Raw genomic sequence first — 20,373 nt, forward strand, 5'->3', positions numbered from 1 at the left:
TCATTTAATTTCCTTTAACTGTAAAAACAAACAATCTAACCAACCAACCAAAATCCCTAAAAATACCCTTTATTACCTGAAGGTCTCATTCTTTTTCAGGGCTCTTCCAAAACCACTTGCACTCTTTGAAGGTTATGGCTCCTGGCATGCAGAACCATCAGTTTTGAATCCCCTTGGCTTATGCAGGCATGCAGTTCATTGGAGAAAATGTAAGAGTTTTCCTAGCATTCATTGGTAGGAAGGTTCCAGTTTCCTCCATCATAACACATAAATCAATCTTTGCTCTTCATCTGACAAAACTGTGAAGGGCTTATACATCCTAACAGGACTATCCAAGGTTCTACATATCCCTCATCCTACTTAGCAATCCCAACTGTACACAATGCTTAAAGTTTCAGATCCATCAAGCTGTCATCTCTGCTATCCGCATGTAGAGAGGTTTTGGCTCGAGTTGGAAGTTTATGAGCAAGATTAAATCAGTGCTAACATCAGGTTCACATTTAATTCTCTAGAATAGCTGTGTTCTTACAAGGTTTTGACCTCAGCAAGACACGAACTCTGGGAGATGAGCTCCTCTCATGAAGTTTCTGAGGTCTGTAATAGTGGAAATCTCTCAAGACACATCCTGATGATTTATCTCCTCTTATAAATACATGACAGAGCACAGAGCATCCTGGTTTGTCTCACTGAAAGCTGTAGGAATACACATTTACAAATCTAACACTCCTACCCCAGAAAATGCATGGAAGTACTCAATTTGGGGGAACCAGGCCCATTCCCAGTTCTAAGGTACCAAGGCTTTCTTGGAGACCATGATGTATTGGTAGGATACAGCACACTTTTTTCTTTAGGAAGGCTAGGAAAGACTGTATGAGATTCAATATTCCTTATTTATTATTGGTTGCAAAATGTTGTTCAAAAACTTAATAAAAAGCAAAATCTTAAAAAAAAAACTAGAAAGAAGAAAAGGTACTTCTGAGCCAAGTTCATCCAAATTCTATGACAGACATCTGGGAGGTTACTGCAAATACTTTACAGCAATATTCATTCATTCATTCATTCATTCATTCATTCATTCCATTTTGAAAGGAATTGGATTCAGTTACATTTTCACCTTTTCTGTGTTTTCTTCCTGTCAGTGTTCTAGTGAACAAGTTTTCTGGTGAGAGTTTTCAGAATGAGTGACCCCAAATGAAGTACTGAAAAACTGTCTTAGAGAGCGTTATAAGTACATTTACTATGAATATTCAAACTAGATGCCTAAGTGCTATGTTTATCCAGGCACAAAGAAGTGACACTTCATGGCCAATCAAAACAATAGACCTTGAACGTGTGGCACATGCAGGGAACAAGGAACAGATCACTCATTACCCAGGGAGCATATGCACTTGGAACAGCCATAGGGGCCACTTTTGCCTATCCCAGCCATGCCACAATGACGCAAATGTGAATATCATTGCTGACGTCTGTGGAAATGGATCATATCTTCAGGAGCAAGAAACAAAGAGGCAGTATAAATAAATGGTTTATGCCTAGTATTTAGCAAAAGCCAAGCTGAGGCATGTGTGGCAAAATCTACAGGAGGCTGAGCTTCCTTGCAGACTTGTGCTGAATACTGATGCTTCTGAAAATCATTCAGGCTAAGCAGCCAAAGGCAGCTGGATATGCAAGCAGGAAACACTCCCATATGGATCTTTGGCTACAGAATATGGCCTACTAGCCCAAATTATAGCTAGCCTGGGGACTCCTATGCTGCAGTGGGTGTTTATGTTCTTATTTTAAAGGTGCACTCACTACAGAAATCCCTGCTCCTCCTTTACTTGACTCCAAGGAGGAGTCAGGCTCAAGTAGCTGTGACGCATGCAGCTGAGCAAGTATTCATGCAAACTTTATAGCCACATCTGTAACCTTTCAGGGCACTATAGTTTCTTGCCAGATTGCACAGATAGAGAAAATAATGTGCTGCACATGCTCAGGTCCCAACAGCTGAACGTACACGTGTAGGAGATGTCGGTACGAAGGGCCAGATACTCCAGCTGCTGTCTATCAGCCCAATTTCATAATGGGGATCCCTATTTTCAATCTGACCCATGAGTGCTTACAAGCAAGGTTCAGAATCATTTCCTCAGCTCAGACTGTTTACCATCCTGATGGGAATGAAAGCTAGGTTGAGCTATCCAAAGGAAAAGGAGATTTAAAAGTTCAGTTAATGATACACATCTCTATCTCACTTCACGTACTCCAAAAGGCATTTTTGGATACTACCATCCAAACCACTACTTTCAATTCATGTGGTCTGGGCTAGAACATCTGCTTTAAAGAAGTTATTGTAAATGCAAGAGAAAATACCTAGGAAAAGGTTCTTTTCCTAGGAAAGCCACGTCCCAGCACAGATTAGATCGATCTGAAAAGTCAGCTAGACCTCTACAAGGAGACTCCCTGGATAGAGTCTAACAAATGAAACCTCTCCATTCCCTAAGTAGTCCTCATGCAGGAGTGTTTAGGGATGAATGATTTTTAGAGAGGAATGGGTAAGGAGGAAAGACACAGGTATTACAATAGCTGTGTGCTATTTTAAGAATCTTTTAAATGGAGCACATCCACTGCTACCATATCCATCATATTTAGGCTTTCAAAGCAACCTAAACTAGGGTGTTGCTCTGATTAGCCCTTTGGGCAAATGGGCTTCTTTCTTCCCTTTAACTGTGCAGGGCCCCTTTTGCACCAAAAGATGGATAAAAGGTGGCTAACAGTCTAGAAAACATAGTGGCAGCTTAGTTAGTGCTGTATCTCTTCCATCAGCTGGACAGATCAAACAGATATGGCTGGACAACTGATTTCTGTTAGCAAAGATAGTTTAATGCAGGTTTGCATCCCTCCTCCTTTATCCTTAGATAAATGGCATGACAGGAGGGAAAACTGCTTCCTGTCCTCCAAGAAAACCTAATGGGAGGAAAAAAATCGAATATGTTCATATAATTGCCAATAGCTGTATTAACTCCAGTTGCAGCAATATGTTCCGGATGAAAGGGACAAGAGATAAAAGTGAGGTGAGATACCACCTCTCCATCTCACTCCAGATGGGCAGATTCTTTTTTCAATGTGTTCTGCTGAAAGTAGCGGGCACATATGCAACCCAGTAGCACCATCCCAGTGAAAAGTGGGATTTTGATTCACCTTGCCAACTCGAGGTGCCTACAGCACCAATATTAACCTCTGAATAAACTGAAGAGACTTGCTTTACACTAACAGGGCACCTCATCCTAAAGCCAACATCTATTCCAGGTTGGATCAACACCAAAAGTTGGTGTGTTGCTTCCCCGGCTATGAAAGAAGTCTAGACACAACATCCCAATATAGACTCCTACAACAAATGTGCCAGACGGCAGCTGAGATGAGGGCTACTACAGGTATCATTTCAATACAGGTCACTTCTCAAAGATTGACCTGCAGATTTTGAGTACTGTCAATATATCAAAAGATGGAACACTTAAGCAGTATTCCACGTGTTTTATTCCTACAATAGAAATGAAAAAGAAAGTCTTCCTAGACTTTGCTTTACTAGTTTTACTTCTGTTCCCTCTTACTTCTGGCTGGGCCAGAAATAATGTGATTTTTTTTGTTTGTTTTTTTGATGCCTAATCAACCTCTCCTATGAAATCACTGATTTTGATGATGTCAACCAGTGGATGCATGTAGATCCTAATATTCTGATATTCCATGTTAGACCCAGAGGTAGCCAAGAACCACAAACACAGATAAAAAGCATTTAAAAACATAATTGTGACTGTATTCTCAGACAGCAGTTTTCTAGCTCAGGGTTGAAATGGGGTGATATGCTAGAACAATATTTTCAAGCATGGAAAGCCAGGGCAGAATAGTAGCAAACTGAGCTATTAGGGTTCTTTTTTCCCCATCCTCTTTAAATTCTAAATGTTCGTATCTTGCATTCCTCAAGACCATTTCCACCACATCAGCCATCCCCTTTGCAGAGAGCAAATTTTGCTTTCTTGTTCTTAGAAGAAAAAAACCCAAAATGCCTGTCCAAATTTCTCCACAATTTTATTTTCTCCAACACTATAGAATTACAAGCCCAGACGTAATTTGTGTCCAGCAACTTCCTGCTAAAAATACAAAGTGTTTTGCAAGCTTGGACAACAACTGCTAAAAGCAATGGGCCAGATTCACCTTGGCATCGCTCTATTTCTACACTGCCATAATAGCACTTTAATCAACAAGCAGAACTGACATAAAGCACTGATGCATCAGGCCCATCATATAGAGTACACCCACTTAATCAGGTAATCAACTTAATCAGGACACTTCCCAAGGAACCAAATTAAGCCTAATGACACCAAGTGGCAAGGACTGCTGCTTAATTGGGATAGTAATTCTGCTTATGGTAATTGGGATGCCTGCAGGTGATTAAACGATACTGAGCTAAGAAGAGACAATCTCTCTGATGCTCAGAGACTCAGTGATTTGTCTCTCCTCAAAAACCTCTGTCAACAGTCATTCAGCAAAACAAAACTTGTAGAATCCTCTCATTTTGGTATTCTTCGAACAGAGCATTTCAAGATGGAAATAGGAACATAGAAACAAAAAGGAAAAAACCCCCATGTCAGAATCCAACTCTAGGGATAGTACCAAAACCCCCACCAAACAACGATAAAAGAATCAAAACAAATACATAGCGGCAGATTTTTGTCTGGGGGAGACATAACTTTCAGTCGTTAATAGCTTCTTTCCGCCTGCCTTTTCAAATGTGCCTGTAGCTGACATTTCACAGCACAGCAAGATTTCAGAGAAATGAAGGTGCTCAGACTCATGACAAGTAAGGACTTCTTACAGATAAGAAGGCACGTGTGAGGAGCAAAGGAGGGAGTCACACAGCTGCTACCCACGGTTTCCCATCCTATTTTAGAGCACAGAAATTAATGATTCGCAAAGTGCAAAGAAAGAGATGGCTGAAAATCACAACTGAAAAGTATTTCTCCTTACGAGTACTTTTTTTCCTTTAAAATATCTCTAATTGCTATCCAGAATAGGCATGAGATGCTCTAAAGTTAAAACTTGTCCATCCTTTGAAATAGCAGTTAGAAATCATAAAGTTCTTCTGGAATTAGGTCACTGATACAACAGCAGCCTCCAAAGTCATCACACAATGATTGATGGAACAATGTTTTCAGAGACCAGACTTAAAGGACCATTTCAAAGTGCTTTTTACTTTCTAGGGGTCACTTTGCACCATTTAATTAGTCAAAATGCAGGGTCTCACAGAGCACTCTAAGAGAATATGGGAGATGAAGTGCAGCTCCTTTCACACAGCGTGTTTATTTCCAAAAATGGAGAACATTTTGGTTTTTCTCACTCTCTCCTGTATTGTTTGCCTACCTACCAAATGCACAGGTTTATGGCATGATTGTAACTCCTTTCTTCACAGTTTTTTATTGAGATACAGCCCTGCTACTTCTCCTGGTCATCCATCCAAAGCAATAAGCATCAATGCTCCCCAGCCCTGAGCTCTGTATCCCCACAGCCATCCTAAGCAGAGGACACTCCTTAAGCCTTCTGCCCTCAAAGATTTACCTAAAAGAATAACTACCTCATTTTTTTACTTTAATCAAATTTAACAATTGCCTCATTTTTGTGGCTTGATGGGACCCGCATATGTAATACTCCACTTTTCTTTCAAAAAGGTGGATTTGTTTCCTGCCACTTGGCTACTTCTTTTCTCTGGGCTTTGCTATGCCTTTTTTTCATAACACACTTCCTGAGTCAGTGTGCTTAAGAGATACCTGTATATTTTCAGGTAGGCTGGCTTTTACATGACTGTACAGAACATTTCAAAGGATAACTCAGTCTTACCTCTGTGAACATTTAATCTACTTGATCCTGATTTATTGCCTTGTCATGTTATTAGTTTTTTCAGGGGAACAAAACATGTGTGTGTGCAGTGTGAGAGTAGAGGGGAAATTCAGATTCCTGTTTGCCTTTACCCATCTGCAGGAATTCCCAAAAAAGTACTGTCAAAGGAAAAGGTAAGAGATTGAAGCCCTAAAAAGGGAATTACGAACTCCCTAAAGACCTCCAAATAGACAGGCCTCTGCTGATTCGTGCTTCTCAGATTTAGTCTGCCCACACGAGGGTTCCCAGAGGAGCACCAACAGGGAACAACTCTGACATGCTTCCAAAGCTATGGCATTTGTGTTTCCTGGTTCCTCTTGAGCACTCCAGCAGGAGTTTCCCATTCATTCCCTGCTAGTTCCACCAGGCTTCAGAAAGCAGCCAGAAACTGCAGAGGTTAATTGGTTTTAACTAAAACCCTCCAATGTGGTCAAAGAGGCTGAGAGAGCACCATTGCAGTTGTGTTTGTTGGGAGATGCAATTTGCCGTGTGAACTCATCGACTCAGTGCTCCCACTCCCTCCCTTTGCTTTTGACCATTTTGCATCGCATCTGATGAAATCAAACTTGCACAGCAGTTGCTGGTGAACCCAGTGAGATGACCCCCTCCCCCATTAGCACGTACAAAATACAATAAATAAGTTCTAATAAATATATCTTAAAATCGAAACCATTTTGCATTGCTTAACTGAGTGCATAACTAGTCCTTTGTACACATATTTGTACAAAGTGTTGCCTGTAATTTTAAAGATGCTTGCCTCAGGGAGGTTTCATTTTTCCATTGAAGTCCCCTTGATTTACTGTACGCAATATGTTACAGCTTCCTTATTTGCTCCTTTGGGACAGTTACTGACAGTAAATCTCTATTAAAATATTCTTCCATATGGTTGCATGAAAATTTTATTGCAGTGAGCCTGAGGCTGAAGGTCACAGCTGAGTAGCTGCAGTTAAGTATTGCAGTCTATGGACTCTGAGGTACATCTGTTCTGGGAGCTGGAGCAAAATTAGAATTTTACTGTCAATAGCAGTTCTCCAAAACTGGTTCCATTTGTTTACCGTCGCAGGCCCATAGCAAGGCAATACCCGCCACATACGCATTACAGGCCGTTGTGGCTGCATGATTTAGATCTTTAGCTGCGATCCAAAAATTACAGAGTCTGGAGGTCGCTAGAGAGAGTCCCTAATGTATATTTCATTTACAAGACATGAAAATTTAATTTTCTCTCACATGATTTGACTCTATCACTTGCTTACACGTTTTTTGGCGTGGGCTTCCCTGTTCATTGAAAGCTTTTCTGGGCAGTATATGACACAACCTTTATAACAGATACAAAAGTATGATTTTTAATCGACTACTTGAAGCAAATGGCCAGGTTACAGGAACATCTTGCTGTTGCTCACACAACCAGGTCAAGAAAAACCCCTATCAAGTTGTCTGGCCACATGATTTGGATGCCATCAGATCTGCTGGTCAGTATGTTTGGCTCCTGTTGTAGAAATGCCCACAATTTGTACAACTTGGAAAGCTGTTTGAAAACAACTTTCCACTGTGAAGGACCACAGAGTATCAGAGTGTTAGGTTGCTCTAAACATTACATTTAGCAATTGTTGCCAGGGTCAGCCAAATGTTAATCTACTGCTTGTATTTGTTAGAAATAAAAAAGGAAACACTGAGGCATATTTCTAAGCCCATCTTGTTTAGCAATGTGACATCTATCAGAATGGCTCCAAGCCAAAGCAGGCCTTTCCAATATGCAGTGTAATTTGGAATTTCTAAAAGAGAAATCAAACCTAAAATGCATTTGTGATTTTAACCTACGTTAGCAACATTTTTTAAAAGGTTACAGCATGCAGTTTGATGGCGTTGTGGAAAACTTCCAGCTGAGAGGTCTGAGAAGGTCAGGAATAGAGTAAATTTTTGAGACACTAAAGCCTGTTAGAGAAATGCAGTAATTTGGAGAAGGATCAGCAGAGCTCCAGACCCCAGGGAATCTGACTGGAAATTCCATAGAAGGAGATCTCACCACTGGTAGCACTTGTTCTAACCTTCTGGGATAGAGGTAATTTTCTGAATGCAGCAAGGAGACAGAAGAGCTGGCAGAGGAGGAGGTGGGGAAAGCGTGATTTATACGGTGTTTTCACAAACGGGAATCTCCAGTGAAATTTGGATCACTATTGTGAAGCAGCTTCTTGAACAAGGAGTTGTGATGAATGTTTAGAATCACCTTGATATGTGTCAAACTAGCCTTTTTCTCAATCAGAAGATGAACACCACTTCATGCATTACATCAGCCTGAATTCATAATATTACAATATATCTGGATTCAAGGACACCTTGGAAGCCTACAGGATTTTTTAAATTATTTTTTTTAACAACAGCTATCTCTGGATTGATATCCGTGCAAGAATGTACTTCCACTGCAAGTACAACATATGAAACCAGGCATAGCATATACAGCAAATGCTGAATAGCTAGAATTTCAATTTCCATTCTCACTATTAAGTGCCCTCTTAAAATCTTGTACAAGTTAACCAATTCTTAGATCTCCACTGAAACTGCAACACATTCCCACATGCAGAATACACATATGGCATATAGGAAAGTTGTCTCCCTCTTTGTGGCCAAGCTATAAGACATGAAGAGTGATTTGGTCTGATGCCTGATCAAACTGCAGATGAAGATACCTTTGGAACTGGTGCTCAGTTCTCTGACTGTACATGTCATACTGACAATAATGTGCTTCAGTCAAAAGCAAGTGGCTTCTTTGAGCTGGGAAAGTGCCATCTTTAAGCAAATGTCTGGCTGCCCATTCCTGGTTCATTATGCATTTTAAACCATACAGAAATTTATCTTGCAATGTAGATACCTATCTTCGTTTTACAGCTAAGAGTTAATACTAATTAGATGCTTTGGTACTCACAGGCTTAATTAGTTCACTTGAATCTTATTGTTTCAAAGCAGGACAGACATGAACTTGCCATAATATTTTACCAAAATAGATACATAATATGAGAAAGCGAAACAAATTCCCCACCGCTCTCTCCCACGTCCTGACAAGCTGATAAAAATGATATTAGGTGATTAAACATAGAAATAAAAAAATTGAGGCAGACATAATGACAAACTGTAATGAAGTTAAACAGCTGGCAGACTCCTTGGTGAATTTGCCACCTGATGACTTGTACTAAGATGCAGGCAATGCCCCCAGCTCACCGATCAGATGCCAACCGCTGGTGCAAACACCAAAGATCCCATCCCATTCATTAACTGGCTTGATGGAAACCAGCTCTCTTTCTAAAGGACAGAAACCATCCATTTCATATGTGTGCATTTGAGGAGAAAAAATCAAATAAAGGAACAACTTACAGACCTCTGAATAAAACAGAGTAATGCAAGATTAATGCTCTTGAATGAATTCTGGCTAATTTGCAGATTGAGACTGCACCGGCAACACCAGGCTCATATAAAAGACATAAAGATATTAATTCTCTTTAGCTTGAGAGGAATGGTTTTGAAATACAGGAATTGGTAGATTCCTTCCCACCAAGTTCCAGGTGAGGTAAGCAAAAAGAGTCTTCTAAATTTTATGTTAAGGAAAGCAGGAGAATAAAAAGGACAGCCAATGTTATCACTACCTGATCACCCATTGACAACTGAAATTCCATTTCCCTTTACTGTTTAGAATCAATAGCAGCAAGTACAAAGTCAGAACTATCCTCTCCCTGGCCACTGGCAGCATTGCCATGACAGAACATCACATCAGCACCACATGCAGAATGCACACAGCAGTCCTGACCCTGCAAAGCTGCCCGCACGTGTTGTGCAGAAGCACCTGCCTTGCCTCCAGGACTCCTCAAAGAAAAGGACATGCTTAAATGCTTAGGGGCCCAGATGAGGCTGGTGTCTGTACCTCCCATGCTGCCTCCATCCCTACCCAATAGAGCTTGCAGCCTCCTGTGCAAGTGTTTGCTCTGTGTAAAGTCATTGCAGCACGAGACCCTCAATGGCCATAAACCCAGCGTTAGAGGTCATCATGCAGCTCCCTCACTGATCCACCAGACATGGCTTTCTACAACTTGGAATTTAATGTTTGGCATGAACTACAAGTAAATACTTCTCTTTGCAGGACTTTTAATGATGGCTCAATACAAAATCTGTGTACTATGTTATCACCTACTAGTATTCCTGTTGCCCCAAATTTTTCTTACTTCATCCATGCACTTCCATACATAATGCTGGCATAGGGTGCTAGCCTTTCAGAGGGGGAAAAGCCCCACCCCTTCTCAAAATTATCTGATTTCTAATTCTTTCATTATTTGAAGCCTGTTTTGATGAAGGGGATGGCTTCTCCTTTCGTATTCATATTTGCCATAGTAACAATCAACTTCTCTCAGACCAGCAGAGCAAGAAGCTTTGTTGAGTACCAGAAAACAACTTTTTACCATTCATTCACTCACTCTTCAAGTTCATGCTCTCCACAGAAATAATGCTAAAATATTCTCAGAAAACACATTTTTGCATTCTAAAGATTTTTTTTTTCATTAAGACTAAGCCTTCATTTCTCAGTTTTGAGATCTACAACTGAGAGAAGAGCTTATCTCCAGCCAGCTTGTGGAGCAGAACTGGAGTGTGCTTCCACAAGCCAGACACCCCCACACTTGAAACAATTTTGGTTTTCACTGCTGAATTGGTTTCCTTTTTCCCCCTGTCATAAACTCTTTGTAAATCCTCCCCTTTCATGTTACATTTCTTCTCATCTGCTTGCCTGTTGCATAAATATTATTCTTTGCTTATGTTTTACCTGCATCACTATCTATTTTTCTTAAAAGTGCCTTACACACCAAATTCTGCTTCACAATTTCTCTGCTGCTCATTACCAGGCTTCATTTCTTCTAACACCTTGTTCCTGACCCTTGCCTCAGCTCAGCTACCTTCTTGTTTCCCATTCCTCATTGTTCCTCTCTGTTTTTTCCCTTGCCCCTTTCTTGTTCCTTTACTGCCCAGGTCACCCTCTCCTCCCCAAACTGGAGTATACAGCAGGCACCCAGCAGGGCTGTCCCACTTCCCCCTCACCCAGACATCTTCCCATGAGCAAAAAATACATACAGCAGCAGAGGGGCCCTAGATGTGTATCAAAAGCTTGATGCACATAAATTAAAGCAAGTTGGTGACTAATTTATTTTCTCTGTATCTATTAAACACAGCCCAAACTGCCCTGAACATATTTAGGCTGGAAATTAGAAGAAGGTTTATAACCATGAGAAGAAAGACAGCCTCTCAGTAGGAGTAGTGAGGGCAAAAAACCTAAATGGTTTCAAGATGGAACTAGATAAGTGTTTGAAAGATATCATATGATGTGGTTGCCTTCAACAGCAGGGGACAGGACTTGATGACTTCGGAAGTTCCTTTCAGTCTTAATTCTTATCTTCCTGTGTGGGCCAAATGTCACCCGCAGGAGTCTGAGGATGAGCCCTACAGAGACGAGGCACAGGAAATGTGGCCATAGACCAGAAAACTGGGGTGCAAAGAGAACGGTTAAGACTAGAGTACCATCATGAAGGACCCTGTAGTACATTTCAAAAGGATGACAAGGTGTCTAGTCTGCTCAGATGTCAATGTAACACCCTGTAGTGCCCTCTCTGCATTTCTTCCACACAGAACACGATAGCAGCTAGGATCTTCTTTCCCTTTTCTGAAAAGCTTCCTGCCTTTGGCTGGGAAAACTCAGGCTCGGAAGCAGTCAAGGGACATTTCCTCCCTATACAAGATTTCAGAAGAATTGACACACTGAGTGACAAAGTAAAATTAAGGTTAAAGCAAAATCCAACCTCATCCACTGGGTTCAGTTGCATGCTTACTTTTACAGTGGCTGCAGAATGAGGGCTCACAGTGACAGCCTGGGCACAAACTCACACTTGACTGTGACCAAGCCAGAAGAGCTCAAGGAGGTACCTCCTGTCAGCTGAGCTGGCCCTGCAAGCAGTCCCCACCACAAGCTCAAACTGTTGGCTTTAGTCTTTATCAGAATGTTGATTTTGGCATCTTCAGCAAAAGAAACACCAGTGGATATATTTTGCCTTGCAACAGAGGCAGCTGCCAGTGTGCACAGGGATGCTCAGCTGAAGGAAGGTCACTTGTTAAGCTGTTTTTAGCTCACCTGCCCAGAAATGCTGCGAGTGTTAGCAGCTGGGGATGACGTGGTCAGCAGTGATGCTGGGAGGGCAAGCTGATATTTGTGAATCATTCAAGACCCCTATAACACAGCCTGCATAACCCCCGTCAGACCAGCTCTGCCTGTCGTTTTTTATTTGCCTCTTTGCCTGCAGCTCTTTTTGAAGCTTTAAAAGCTTTTTGTTTTGATAGTAAAAGGACATTTGTGCCTTGCCTATGGAAATGCTAGGCCCTGTATTGTTTGGTCCACAATAAAAATATGTGTTTCAGTTTGATTTACTGCTCTCAGTTTACTTTGTCTTAAGTTGGCAGCATTTCCTGGGTTGGATTTTGCTGATGGCCTTAAAATTCCATTTTCTGTATTAGAACAGTCAGTTTTATGTTTGTTATTCCAAATCCAGGAGTATATTCAAAATTATTAGGAGTTGTAGCATTTGAAATCTGATTATTTACAGCAATGCCTCTACTTGTGAAGGCATTTTCAGTAGAAATTGTCTGAAAGCAGACACATGGACTCAATTGAAGACATGTTTTTAAAGTTACTTGTCAGAGGAATAAATCCTTCTGGACACTTTGGAGCTTTTAAGGGTTTGCTTTCTTTATAGTCAAATTATATTTAGTCAAAAAACTGAAAAACCGCAACACTGAGCAGGTTTCAGAATGCAGGCCTGCCTTGTGAGCTGCCAGCACAACAGCCAGGCCCAGGCATCCTCTCTGGGGTGGCAGAGTGAGTAGGCAGACCTGTCATCCCCACCACCCACTGCCCTCCTCTCCTGCCACCCGAGCTGCATGAACAGGTCCATGAGCTCTCCATGTCCATGACTGGCATGTGTTAGAGGCAAACCCGGGCCAGCCCACATTCCCTTCTCCCCTTCCACATCTCTCAAAGTGTCTATCAGGTGCTTGCAAACCTCCCCAGAGCCCACCAGCCCCCACAGATACAGCACTAGACTCGGGAGGTGACTTTATGTCCCCTTTTCCAAGCCAAACATTTTGCCCTGTGCAGTTTAGTTTCCTTCCTGCAGTGCAGGAATGAAGGCACCAGGCTTCACACAAGTGCTTTGGGATCTGCAGCCTGGTACTGACCTTTCCAAAGGAGATAAAGCACCTTAAATTCCACCTCAAAGCTCCCTAGTCTGCTGCTGTATTACCATTACCTTCCTAAATACAAAGGCCTAAGTAAAATCTAGTAAAATACAGCCAACAAGATCCTCAGAAGAAAAAAAGAAACTCAGTGGAACAGTTGGCTGGATAGAAAGTCCAATAAAAAAGAGGCATATGCAAAGTTTCCAGGCCAGCACAGGAAGATTCTTCCTACCAAGATAATATGCAGGATTACACCTTTCTGAAACTAAGTTCATTAAAGAAGGATTATTTGTTTGACTTTATGGGCTTTGAAATGTTTGTTAAAGCTGTCTCTGCAAAGTTGTATTCCCTCTGACTCCTGCTGGATTCAGTGGGAATCAACAGGGCTGGAGTTAGTGTTCCTATAGTGGAAAACGAATTTTGAAAGAGTTTTTCATTGAAACAATCTTCATGCTGGCTGGCAAATTCCAGAAGTCATGGGACACACAGCCAGGAAAAGGCATAAATCCTTGGACACACAGATAGAATGGCCAAAATTCAAATGGATACCGGAGTTGTTAAAATTCTCCCAGGCAGACTCAGGACAGGGCCAAACCAGATCTCCAGTCTTTTCACTCCCAGAGTGAGTGGATGGTGCAAGTCCTCACAACAAAAGTTCCCAAATGCTCAGAACACTCCTCCCCCAGTGAAAATGAACACCAGACCTACAGATAACTGATTACCTTCAAATATGGTTAATCTTCCATAGCTGCCTCTTTCTTTTCTGAACCATCATGCTTTTCTGTGGAGCAGAAGAAAGAGGAGGAGAAGCATGATGGCAGGTGTATCTCCTCCATTTTCCATCTTCTGATGGAAATCACTGATTTTCTATTGGTAATGCAATAAACTAAAGACAATATGGACAAAAGTATTCAAGGCATCCACTAATATTTTTTTCATCCACTTAGAAATACGAGAACATAGTGCTGGTTTAACCATACTGGGAATTAAACCTGTCATATCTGGACTGACTTTGAGCAATAGGGCCTGCTGCTTTCAGGGGGTTCTTTCAGAATAGAGTTGATCAACAGGCCATAGCAACTCCTTTGAGTTATTTCATATACCACACACATTAAATCACTTGAAGCCAACATATCACTGACACAATTGACCATGATAGCTCCTTTGGAGCACTTACAGTTTATCACGCCAATGGGGTTGTCACACACTCTTGCAAAGCCTGTGAGATAAGCACCTGTGTTTTAAAAAATTCTTTACTGCACAAGCTCATGGCCATTTTGGAAATGATGCAACTTTCTTTATCCTCATTAATTACCATTCTGTTAAGCATCTGCTCAATGACCTTCTAGCTACACCATTCTGGCTGAAAAAGGTGGGATTACCTTTCTTTTTAACTGAGAATACTACCTTTAGAAGGCTAAGGAAGTGATTTGATTGTCAGGATTTATTATTTATTCTGTGGTCATATCTTGGGGTCATGAATGGGAGACCTCCTTCACTTGCAGTTGAAATCCTATCCTGAAGCATTAATATGCTGCTTTTTCACATTCCATGCTTACTGCTTAATTTGATTTCAAATGGTGTATGTTACTACAGTTCCACTGAAGAGAATGGAAAGAGTCCAATTTACACCATGTAAGAAGCTGGCTCCCTGCCACTGAAAAATAGGCAAAATTAAACTTCTCAGAAAAATTTTACCAACACACTTAAGGCCTTGAAGATAATGCACCCAGTGACAAAACCATAACTGAGTTATTAGGAACAGCATGACATGCTGTATGAAATCTGAACAACAGCATTTCAGAAAAGAACACAGGCAGTATTTTTGGTCTGTACCATTTGATATGAGATTTATGTCTAGATTTCCTTCAGAAAGTAGCTTAATTAGCACAGCTTGTAAACACTTGCAAATTCTGCCCTGGACATCACCAGGCCATTTCAATCTATCATCTCAAATGCAGATTTAAATGTCTAACTTTGGGTGTCCACTGTGTAGAGGCTGGACATAATCTCAAACATCATGGTTTGAAACTTGAAACAAACAACTGACAAATGTAAACATGCCACAAATACCACAGAATAGACTGTGGCATCTATATGTCATGCCTTCCAGTTCTACTGAGGAAAAAAAACCCTGATATACTCAATACTAAATTGAGACGCATTTATATTAACACAGCAGGAAGCTGAAAATCCAGACCAAGTCGTTGTCTGTTTTAAGTAAAAGCATTGCATCAGCAATTCTATTTACTCAATCCAAGGCTGCTTTCATTTCTTGCTTGTTTTGCTATATATTTCTATTGAGGGAACACTTTCTCAGCAGCTTTTAGTCACTTCTTGAATGCATTTTATGAGGAGACAAAGTCAAATCACTATTACTTAATTAACACAATTGTGAAGACTTCACTCCAGCTACACAATAGCTCTCCTAATCTTGCAGAAGGATGCATGACTTCATTATTGAGTATATTGTTTCCTATAAACATATAAAACCCCAACAATAACAATCCCATCAGCTGAAATGAAGTTATCTGAGAACAGAATTAAACTCTAAATGACCCTTTGCTCCACTCCATAGACCCCTATTAATAACTCTAATCTAATCAGTGTGGATAAATGTACTGTTGCAGCCTATGCCAGGCACTCTGCCAGGAGGTCCTCCTGCAGTCCATCTGATTCATTCCAGCCCAAAGCTTCTCTGGAGAAGACACATCTTGCATGGAAAGGCCACTGGCTGACTTGTTCTGTTATCTTTTAGTGGCAAAGTCATGTCCTTGCAACTGATAGACACTTTTCTTTGTAAATAACCCTGGAGTGACTGATAGAGCTTTTGCCAGACAAAGCCTGTAAATAGCTAGGCATTATTCATGCCAGGATTGAGAACACTGTGTCACGGCTGACAAATTTATGGTAGATATGAGCTCACCTCTTCCACAAATATATACTTTCCCAGCAAATTCATCACATGTTTTAATGGCCCCGTACTGAATTTGTCAGCTGTCTGTCCCTGCACATTGTTTCCTTTGGATTCCTGTCAAGGATTGTTTGTTGAAATCACCTCCCTCTTCCATCCTTCAACTACTAGCCCCAGGAAAGATCAATGATGACACATCTATTGATAATATTTTATATTCAACTATTTGGGTCATAAATCATTTTAACAATGCTGATATGTTTATTGAGTGTCTGCTGGCATTGCAATTATATAGAAAGTGATGTCACCCTAAATCTTGGCTTGTTGGATTGCTTTCTATTCCCTCCTTCCCACTCCCACCCCACTCCATAATTAAAATATGTCACTTTTTATTTCAGCATTCCTACTTTAGAAGCAGTGAGAACTTTGGCATTTTAGTGAAGGTGTGAAGTCCCAGGGCCTCTCTCTCCCATTAAAACCAAACATGCAAATGCATTTCCCAGCAGTATGTGAAGGCACTGCTTCAAATCTACACAGATCCCTGGTGGAAAGCAGGATTGAAGGAGGGGATGGCAGGAGGACATCACTTCTGCTCTCTACCCTGACTCAGGACCCTTATCCAAGCCCTGCACAGCTGGCCCTGTCACCAAAGTCAAAGGGCCACCGCATGAGGGAAAGAAGAGGAGAGAAGATACTGAAACCCTGCGGTCATCAATCCTGCAAAAAGACTCAGGTTAAAAATCTGCCCCCTGGCCCTGTTCTGCCTGCATAATCAGCAAGGTCTCCATTTCATGCAAACCACTCCACCTGCAGACCTTTGTTTCAGAAGATTACCAGGAAAAATCTGGAAAATCAAAAAAATTGCTGCTTCTCCTGAGTTTGCAGTTTTCCTCCCTGCACAGCTGCAGCTCCAGGGACTCCCCAGCTGTTGTCCCCACTGTACAGAGGGAGCTGACTCTACCATTCAGTTCTCTATATTATTTTGCCTTTTAATTCATGACTACATCATGCAGTTACAACACTTCTAAAAAAAGATCTATAGCTTTGCAATTCACTTAAAACTGTTTTCCTCCTTAGTGATGTTGTGTTATGTGTACCTAGAGAGAAGAAAGAGAAAGTAAGAGTGTTGGCCAGCAGGAAAAGTCACATTTGCTCCTTGAATGTAAAATGTCCTCATTTATCAGAGAAGACTCAAAAGTAGATTTTTCTCCCAAAAGCAGACAGCAGGCAGGATTTACTCTACTTCATCATCGATTTCATCAACTTGCTAGATTTAGTGGATGCCTTTATTCTTCTTCTTTTTTTTTCTTTTCTTTTTTTTTTTTTTTTTTTTAGTGCTCTAAACATACAGGAGAAACCATCTTGGTATGTGTGAAAGATTTTTATAAATGCACAAAGGTGAAAAGAGCCTAAAGCATTTTTCCTTGAGATGCATATTTTCCTTTATGTACCAATATACACAGAGCTGATTTTGTCATTACCAATGATGGGACACACTTCTTAAAATACATTTCAGATATGCAGCCAACTACTTCTGAGTTGTCCCACTAATTTCAAACTTTTATGATCTGCCTTCACAAGCCTATAAAACTGGATAAGAACCCTGATGAGAATTTCAGACCCTATAGAAATATATTGAGAATATACTTTTTTCTGTGGTACACTGGCACATCAACATGTACCTTTCTCATGGGTTTCCAGAATGTGATGCTTCCAAGGCCAGATTTAAATTTTTTTTATCCCAGTATAACCTCACTGTGTCAAAAGATATTACTTTAGATCTACACAGACTGAAGCAGGCACACAGCCTTGTCCTGGATTTCAGGTAGTGAAAGAAGAAGCAAAGAAGAGTAAATCTGCCAAAAAGGGCAAAATTCAGAGCTGTAGTGAAATCTAGCTTCTGGGTTTGAAAAGGATGCAGATACATTTACTATTTGGATTTTAAAACATCTCTGAAAGTCTTAGCAGAACAAGTACCACAGACAAGCAAAAATTTCTGGTGGATAATTGCACTTTTGCTTTTGCAACTTGCCTTATTTACACTGTAAATGTTTGAATGAATCTTGGCGGAGCCTCAATTTCTTTTACAAAACCGCCATACCAGACTACTTTCATAGGTTGCCCGGCTTTTTGCAAACATTTTATGGTTTCATAATTCCGAAAGATATTTTCCTGTTTCTGGTGCTTCCATTTTCCTTAACACTGAAGGCTGAGATGCCTTATAGCCTCTTCATCTTTATCTTAATGGAAATTCTGGTAAAGAAGGGGGAAGTTAATCCTATTCCATTGGGAATGCAGAAATGCAGTAGTTATGGGGGGCTTAGCCTAAATTTTACTGAAGTCAAAAAGAAAGTCTCCAACTTTTCTGGCCTCCAAACAACTTCACATTCCATTATAATGACTGCAAGCATAAATCAGCTCTGGGTTATGCCGTCAGATAACCCACTAGATACCTACTTAGCCCTGTTTGGTTTCAACAACATAATTTATGTACACACTCTTCAGTACTTTGTGTGTGTATCGATAGATGACAAATCTGGATACATAAAATTATAATAATTGTGGTTTCCACTCTGAACTATGTCTCCCGCTGCCATGTGCAAGCAGAGGCCAAACATTCCTATCTAAGGAAGGCTCTTAGATCTGATTGAGTTGCTAGGCAATGTGAACATATGATGGGAACCAGGCAGACCAGGGTTCAAAGTGCCTCAGAGAAGGTCACACGTCCTCCCAACTTTGGGCAGTTAACCACAGTACCCACTTCTGTAGCCCAAATCATCTTACACCACCTTTACAATCAATGAAGTATCATGGCTTTTTCCATTTTGGTGATTTATTCTAGTTAGGACCCCCTTAGTCTTCCAATTATTTAATCAAAATGTACCAGAGAGGTACCTGGGATTAAAGCACACCTTTTAAATGTAAAAAGTGAGACGTACATACAGATGATTGTAAAGTGTAACTTACTGGGATAAATAAGTGTAAAGATTTGGGAAACCTATTGCTTCATCAAGTCTTCTTTAGAAATGTAGCCCTAAGTATCTTCAAATCCATTTGCATCCAGGGTCTTGTTCTGCTCAGAGAGAGGGTGGTACTTTTTCAGAGGGTCTCAAAAAAAATTTTAAAAAAAGAATGACATATAGATGTCAAAGTTTGGTTCAAACTCACGTTTAGATACTGCCTTGGCTCCAATCTCACTTATAGAGATCCCTATCAGGAGCTCACAGCTCATGCCCATTTTAAACCTGGTTGAACTCTGCAACAGGCACTTATCTCACAAAATACATTGAAAAGCATGAAGAAAAATACTAACAATGATGATACATCCTTGCAAGTATATTTGATGCATTATTTGGCTGTCCTTATTATCAGGGGAAAAGAAATGTCCTGCTCACAACAGATTCCACAATATTTCAAGCACGAAAGGGGTTTTTGAGTTTGCTATTTTTTAGGGGCAGTATCCTATCTGTAGTCATAGCAAATCCAATTCTCCAAAAGACTGTGAGAAACTTAATTTCTCCTCTATCAATTGTTTATATCAATTTTAGCTTATTCTGCTAAACTGTTCTGTACCATTTGGGGTTTAGATATTGCTAATGCTTTTGCACTTTAAAAGACAGGATGGACTGGGAGGAGGGGGTTCATTCTCATATTCAGTTAGCAATAATCAAGCATGTGCACTTGTATGAAACTTTTGCCAATTCCATCATTTTATATACAAAATGTCATTATGTTCCAAAGTATTATCATTTCCTTTTTTCCCAGACAGTGACTGTCTGTAACATGCTGTTCTGGAAGGGCTCCCTCCCAGATTCTGAGTATTCCTTTATTGTTTCTCACCACAAAAACAAAGGGGGGGGGGGGGGGGGGGGGGAAAAGGTGGAGTATTGGATATCCAGGCATATAAAATCCAAGGACATAGGTCATCTATTAGTTTTAGCCTAATTACTGGTCTTCACTTGAACTTCACTTACACTTCACATTTTCCCAGGAACAAGGCTTTAGAGGAACTGCCTATCTTTACACACTGGGCTATATTATGAACCTCAAACAACTGCTAATGAATGGGCTTTCCCAACAGGATGAAAGCTGTGTTTGATTTAACCTGATGTGTATTTATGTGACAGAATCTAACAAAGTTGGACTTTGTGCCATAACCATAATGTTTGCACTGTTACACCTGGGGAAGAAAACCCTCCCACTACTGTAGAGTACTGACAGGATGCCAGTGACAAGAAAGTTTACGTGATAAAATCAAGGTTTAAAGGATTTTTTCCATCTGTCAGTAGAACAGT

This window comes from Corvus hawaiiensis, chromosome 3 (genome assembly GCF_020740725.1).
Source record: "Corvus hawaiiensis isolate bCorHaw1 chromosome 3, bCorHaw1.pri.cur, whole genome shotgun sequence".
NCBI classification, from domain to species: domain Eukaryota; kingdom Metazoa; phylum Chordata; class Aves; order Passeriformes; family Corvidae; genus Corvus; species Corvus hawaiiensis.